Source organism: Miscanthus floridulus, chromosome 7, assembly GCF_019320115.1.
Source record: "Miscanthus floridulus cultivar M001 chromosome 7, ASM1932011v1, whole genome shotgun sequence".
Taxonomy (NCBI): Eukaryota; Viridiplantae; Streptophyta; class Magnoliopsida; order Poales; family Poaceae; genus Miscanthus; species Miscanthus floridulus.
In genome coordinates this window covers 37,490,200-37,498,187 of record NC_089586.1, presented here as the reverse complement: position 1 = coordinate 37,498,187, position 7,988 = coordinate 37,490,200, and the positions used below count along the sequence as shown (strand labels likewise).

At 38.6% G+C, this 7,988-nt stretch overlaps 1 pseudogene; it reads right to left on the bottom strand.

Annotated features, from left to right (window-relative positions):
* Nucleotides 1-304: 304 nt before the first annotated feature.
* On the bottom strand, nucleotides 305-4,679 carry LOC136465371 (eukaryotic initiation factor 4A-3-like; annotated as a pseudogene).
* Between the last annotated feature and the right edge of the window lie 3,309 nt (nucleotides 4,680-7,988).

Genomic DNA, 7,988 nt, shown 5'->3' with positions numbered 1-7,988 from the left:
ATTACCACGGCAACTCATTAAAGAGAGTTCAGATTTGCTATCTCACAGACAGGGCTTCGGTCAACGCTGGTGTCTTGTATTGTGTGTGCATGCTCTGTTCTCTCTTCTTGTTCTAGCTCCAGCCATAGTGTGTGGGGACGGGCAACGCCTGTTTACGGGTGCTCGGCAACACTAACGGGTGCTCGACAAGACTGGTGAGTGGTTCACTCACCTGAGCCGATGATCCTGTTGGCCAACACAGATACCTTTAGGACCAGTTCTGTATGTACTACTTCTGCACTCCATAGCCCACCAAGAGGTCATTTCAGATTTTCAGGTCGGAGGGTAGCTCCCCCACGGATCTATTGCAAAATCTCGTGATGGCAGCGAGAGTGCGTCGAGCAGCAGGAGTTACCAAATTAATGACCACACTTACTGGCTGCCTGAACTGTTTGTTTTGCTGCTGAAGACGACGGACGTATCGCATAGATTCTGTTGGAATGTCATAGTTGATGATAATGGGAACCTGCGGTATTGCATTGGTGCCTCGATGGTCAGTAGTTATGAGAATACTGGATGACCCAGACTTCAACTTCTGGATGGCTGTGGCCCTGGCACGCTGATCCATGCCACCATGGCTTGCCGAGACAGTGTAATGCTTGCCAACATCTTTTGCGAGGGACACGGCCTTATCCTTTGTGTTCACATAGATGATAAGTCGTTGTTCCACCCCTGTGATCTTGCAAAGATCATACAGTTTTCCTAGCTTCAGTTCTTCATTCTCAACTGTCAGATAGTACTGCTTGACATTCTTTAGTTCTTCATCTCTTGGGACAATGACTGCCACATGCTTATCCATGAATCTGTAGCTAGTCTGTATAGTTTCATTGGAATAGGTAGCATAGAAGAGCTCAACCTGAATTTTCTTTGGGAGATGCAGGATAATATTATAGATCTGCAAGAAAGATGGCCAGTCATAAGTTAATCAAGTATGGGCAGGGCCATCAGATTGTAGCATATGAGCATAGCAAGATAGCTTATATTTGGCTCATGCATTCTATGATACTACTAGTCATACATTATGATTACCACAATAGAGCTGGTAGGTAATAAAACTAACCTGATCCTTGGAACCTCCTGTGAGTAGTTCATCTGCTTCATCCAAAAGAAGCATTCTAATGTGGTCTGGAGACAATGCATGCCTTTGCAGCACGTCAAGAATGCAATCAGGGGTGCCAACTAAAACCTGAACTCTCCTTGACATAGTTTGCTGCTCTGCATTGGCACTTGTTCCTCCTGTACAAGTTTGAGCTGTAACACCAAGGAATTGACCAAGTGCTCTAATAATTTTCAGTCTCTTGTGCTAAGTCGGGTGTTGGTACAAGGATCAAAGCCTGGCATTCTGCAGATCCATAATCAAGTCGCTGCAGTACACCGGTGCAAATTGTCTCAGTTGTTCCAGACAAAGATCGATGGACCACACCAAAGCCCTTGCATAACGGCACAATTCCTCTTTCATGGACCACCGAAGGCTTCCCCAGACCTTAAAAAAATGCACAAATAATGTTTCCAGCCCAGAAATACATGCACAAATAATTCTGGTATAGGAATAATTACCATATTTATATATTCCCTTGAGTAGATTCTCCTGAAGACCCATCTCACTGAAACTTTCATAGATAACAACTTGCTCGGAACTTGAAAGTAGCCTATATCACACCATGTATATAGGAAAGTTAAATATATTTCTTATATGACAGCTAATGTGAATATGAATATGAATGTCATGGCTAATGAGTAAACAAATAAGCTGAAGCAAATAGACAAACAATAAAGTGGTAGATCCCGCCATACCGTGTCTATTTTGGATGCAAATGTAAGAAATGGGACAAAAAAACAAGTATCAACAAAGATATCTAATAACAGTTATGCTATAACAAAAAAGTAAGAAATGGGACTGTTTACCAAATTTCCTAAGAAACATCATCAAAGCATTGCACTAAAGGGATGAGATCAATACCTTCTCGTTACTCATATAAAATCCATCATAGAGAAATCAGTGCTTCCAAAAAAAAACATAGCAGCTAATAGCTGCTAATAACTTCTAGGGTTTAGAATTGAGGCTTGAGTGATTGTCTAGAGTTGTATCTTTCATTCTTTCTTTGTGTGTGATTGTTTCGACTGGCTGTACTCTTTCATATGTGAATGTGGAGGCCATAATGTTGTTATTCCCTAATCTAAAATGACTATTAGCTACCTAATTATTAGCAAGGGTTGTTTGGATCTACCTGCTAGGTAGTTGGATAGTTGATTGGATGTGCATATGAACTATTAGCACCTACTAGCACCCCTCCATCAACTAATGAACTAACTTTTATTAGGTTCATCGGCTAATAAGTGGTAGGTCTATTAATTAGCAGGCTTGTTCGGATCCTCAACGGCTAATTGTAGCTGCTAACTATTAGCGGCTTACCGATAATGCAAGGATCCATACATGCCTATAGTGCCTAGTTAGGTTAGGGACCGATTAGCCTAACCAATTGCGATCAATTAGATGACCAAGTAACAATATTGCCAAATCCATTGACGCATTTTCCTTCTACATTGAACTCACATAAATTATTTAAAGAAAGTAATGAATATTTCATTACAAAATTAGATGGATAAGGGATTCTCACTCACCTTTGGTATGTTTAGTGATCAACTCATCTCTCGGAGTTCTTGATGTGTTTCCTAATATTTGTGTCTTCTTCGAGTTGATTGTAGGGGCAGCTACATTATTGCACTCAGTATCTCTGCATGCTCCAAGCTTTTCGGCCTTTTTACTTTCCCCTACTAGAGTTATTTCTTCCATAATCAGTTCCCTATCGGGTTCCATTTTTGAACAATCTTTTTGATCCAGCATATCACATCCAGTTGAGGCTCCGGTCCTTGTGGCATTACTGCTGCTATGTGGAGCCACTTCTTTATCCATTTTATTTGATGGGCTCTTGTTTATTGCTTCAGTAACTTGCTACTTCTTACCTCTCCTTTTGAATACATGTTTGATAGGAGGCTTTTGTATACCTTCAGGAAAGTGTCAACAAAATGATGTCAGAAAGCAAAAAAAAAAAAGACCAAATAGTCCTATAACACCGAACACATTTTCCTACAGGTGTTTATATTAGGAATAAAATCTAAAAATCAAACCATCGTGCTTTTTCACCTTTGAAGTGCTCTTCTCCAATCATGCTTCATGGACTTAGGCCAATGGATTGCACCCCTTCAGGTTTTGAACTTTCTGTTGCTGTTTTTTTAGAGTTTGTTATTGTGGCTGCTGGAGCACTTATTTTGTTTTCTTTAGCCTTTCCATTTGATCTTGAGTCTTCAATGCCCTTCGGCTCTTCCAGCACTATACTTTCTGTTGCTATTTTCTCAGAGTTTGTTATTGTGGCTGCCAGAGCACTTATTTTGTTTTCTTTAGCCTTTCCATTTGATCTTGACTCTTCAATGCCCTTCGGCTTTTGCCTTTAGGAAAGTGTCAAAAAAATGATGTCAGAAAACCAAACAAAAATTGACCAAATTGCTAGTCCTATAACACCGAACACATTCACCTACATTTTTTATATATTTTTTATTAGGAATAAAACCTACAAATAAAACCATCATGCTTATTCACCTCTGAAGTGCTCTTCTCCAATCATGCTTCGTGGACTTGGGGCTATGGGTTTTGAACTCTCTGTTATTGTTACCTCAGAGTTTGTTATTGTGGCTGCTGGAGCACTTATTTTGTTTTCTTTGGCCTTTCCATTTGATCTTGACTCTTCAATGCCCTTCGGCTCTTCCAGCAATATACTTTTTGCTGCATGCAGTTCCTTTTTATGCTCCTTGTCTAACTCCTTATTTTTATGTTTCATACCTTCTGTTTTGTCTTGTACTGTTGTGACCATTACTAGTTTTGAAGACTATCCAAATGCAAAGTAGTAAGAGAAGGGAGCACCATCAAAACTTCTGAATGCTGTCTTTAGCCTAATAGGCTCCTTATCTCCAACTTCCAAACTTTCCTCATCCACGTCCATCAACACTCCAAATGGCGAAGCAACCTGATATAACTCCTTCCAGTTTCTATATATTCTTGGGATCCCACACACTAAAAGCCACTCTTCAACCAAGTCAAGACTTCCATCGTCGCTTTCCTTCCACCTTGTTACAGTCAATTGCACCTCCTTATTATGCAGTAATGTTTCAATCTTAGTGTTCTTTAAACAACTTATTAAGTCATCCTCCGAGATGAAGGCGGCCATGAAAGTCATATTGCATTCTCTCCTTAACTCCCAATCGCCAGAAAGCTTCCAAAACATATTGAGTTCATCTTTCAATATACCCTTGTCCAAGTTAGTGACATTAGATTTTATGAGAACATAGTGATGGTAAAATTTCTTCTTTTCAACAATCTCATCTGAAGGCTGAATAATGGTAAATGGGAATTTTGTAGCATAACCAAATTGATGTGCTGCAGAAACAAGTTTGTACTTTATCTTGCACTGATCCAAGTTGTGTGACCTCTCATTGCAAGCAAAACACCCCTTTTTATCAGATAAAGTAACACATAGTTCTTCTGGCGTGGGCTTTTCGATGCCCCTACTTTGCACAGCTTGTGATGAAATACATCCTTCAGTCCTTTCCAAAACCAGATGCATGCCCTCAGGCTGTCCTCCCATGTTATGCTACTTCTTGTATCAAAGCCAAGTAAGAAGCTGATGTCCAAAGAGAAAACAGAGTGAAATCAGTGTAAACCTCAAATATGGAAAGCAAGGGTAACTTTGTATTCAGTTAAAAAAAATGAGATCTTTCTTCTACAGCACATGTTCACCATCGATATCAATAGCTATGCAGGCATGTACATCAGCTCATATGTATTGTCATGCAACACTATCATATATTTGTAACTATGAGAAAGTTGCTTGATGACAGATATCGTGAGTTCAAGATTTCTCAAAATAACAAAATAAACATAGTTACTGTATGCACTTCAATCAAAAGAAATTTGCAAACAATTTTTCCTCTACAATGTTAGACAAACACTTTAAAGTATTATTTCTAGGTTTTCACACAAAAACAAACGCAACAGACATCTGCTTGAGTACTTGATGGCATTGAACGAAATAGTGGATACATAAACCTAAAAAAGAATAGTGGGTATATATGCAAGCTGAGCAAACAAGACAATTATTATTCTTGATTCAAATATACCATATTTGGTATTTTTCTTCTACGGCACATGTTCACTATCGATGTCTAATACACAGAAGTACTTGAGCACCCTCATGACCACACATTCTAAAAATAGTATGGAAGCTCAATTAGGAACTAGAAGATAGAAACTATATAGTACCGGCAACCAACTACCATTACTAGATAATCACTAGCTACTATTGATTGAACAGAGTTACAGAGCTATAGAAACTCAAAGAACATTTAACATCAAGAGTAGATATGCATGCAAAAGAATCAATTATTTCCATATTTAAAAACATCTTCAACACCGCCAACCCAAGAGCTAAACAAATAAATGATCGAAAATATTTGCTGGAGACCACCCTCACATGAGGACCAAGCTCCAAACAAGTAGATCAACTATGATAAATCTATGACATTTGAATTGAACAACCAGAACACCAAGCTGCCATTTTGTGACGGTTTATAGGAACCACGCTGAGGTGACAACTAAGACGGTCTCTAACAACCGCGACCCAAAATACAAGACACATTCGTTCCTTGGGTCGCACTACAGGCAAAAGGTTCAATACCTATTTTTGGTCTTCTCCAGCAACAAGACCCAAAAGACAACCCTTTCTACAAATGGGTCTCCAGGAGAGAGGATACTCAGATTTGGGTTATGCCTCTCCTGGCACCTAAAATGGGTCTTCCATATAGGTACTCTGTTGGAGGCTATAGGTATTGTGTTGGAGACCTATTTTAGATTTGGGTTTTGCAATGGGTCTCCTGTTGGAGACAGCCTAACAAAGGCTAACCACCACCTGCTCCAATACATATGTATTATTTTGCTTCACTATGACTTTATGAGAAAGTTGCTTATAGAAAACGTGAGTTTCATATTTTCCAAAACTTAGCAGAAGAATTCACCATGCATGGTGATTAGTATGCGCTTCTACCACAAGAAAATTGCAAATAATTTTTCCTCTACATATTGGACAAACAATTTAAAGCAGTGTTTGTACACTTTCACAGTAACCAAATACAATGGACAATAATATACCCTTGATACATGATGGCATCAAATGAAATAATGGATCTATATATCATTCAAAAAGTGGCATAAGCTGACACAAGTAGACAGAGACAATGAAGAAGTAATGTAGAAAACGAAAAATAAATAGGATTGAAGTGTACCTTCAAACAGTAGACAGCAATATGTGGACCTTCCGAAACCTAAGAAACAATATAAGATTTATTAGAAAGCTGAAAACTATTAGAGTAAATAGAGAACTATCTTTAGATGAAGGAGAAATACAAAAAAAAAGTACATAGATCACAAAAAACAAGACAATTTCAAACAAGTCAAAGTAGAAAAGTTTTAAGAGTTATACGATAGGAAAGAGAGGAGAAAGATGCACAAAATAGAAAGGAGGATCCAACCATTGCTTTGCAAGTCAAAAGGAAAGAAGGGAGGTAACAGTGAAGAGAGAACACATCTTCTCAACTTCAATGAGCAAAGAACAAAGAATAATACAAGAAAACAAAGAACTCTATCTACAAGAAAGATAAATAGAAACCTCAAATTGACAACAGGAACAATAAGAAAATTGCTTGATTATGGAAAACATGAATTCAGTTTCCCAAATCTAACTTATTGGAAGAACAAATCGAAATAGTGATTAGAATGTATTTCAACCAAAAGAGAATTGTAAACTTTTTCCTCTATAATATTAGACAAGCACTTTAAAGTAGAGTCTAAATATATGCTTTCACATAAACAAAACGCAATGCAAAACATCTACTTTTGTACTTGATGTCGTCAAATGAAACAGTGGATATATATATAGCCCACACCCAACCCTCACAAAAAAAATGAAACATCAAATATATAGCATTTTGTGTCTACGGTGTAAAACTACTTGAACACCCTCACTTCTAGAATAGTATGGAAGGTCAACTAAAAACTCGAAGATAGAAACCATACAATATCAACTACCAACTACCATTACGACAATCGGCGACACCTATCAATTAAACAAAGCTATAGAATCCCAAAAACATCACTACTGCAGATCAGGACAATACTGTCGGTTCAAAATACCCCATCACTGCCGGATTTTGAACCGGCACAACCAAACCGACAGTGATGAGGGTTAGCTATCACTGTCGGTTCCTACAAACTGGCAGTGTTCTGCACTTCACTGCCGGTCCTTTACACAACCCGGCAGAGTTCAGTTCCACCAATACTGCAGGTTCATGAGACCAACCGGCAGTGTAACCTCGAACATCACTGTCGGTTTGTGTCTTTAGCCGGCAGTGTTGTCGTAACCAACACTGCCGGTTTAGGACAAGACCCGACAGTAATGTCTAAGCCAACGCTGCCGGTTTGTGGCTCAAGCCGGCAGTGCCATCTTGGCCATCACTGCTGGTTTGTTGCTAACCGGCAGTGATGGCCCGTTCGCATTTTATTATTTTATAATTTATTTTAATTTATATTTTTTTGTGGAATTGGGTTTTGCTTTATATACGCTACGTAGACGATAGGTCCATCAATATTAAACATTACAAATATTACAGTTATAGTTCAAATGTTCTTATCAAGATCTCGATCCCTCAAAATAAAAAAGAAATTAATTGATAAGATGAAGCATGCTTCTCGGACTTCTTACAATAATCTAGCGAGCCGCTCTGGGCCATACTAGTCCTTGAACTTCATGGATTGTGCAATGGAAAATACTCCATCTTTTTCCAATACCTCGGCTAAGATGAATTTTGCTAGCTCCGATTGCAGTGCGACGATCTCCATGTCT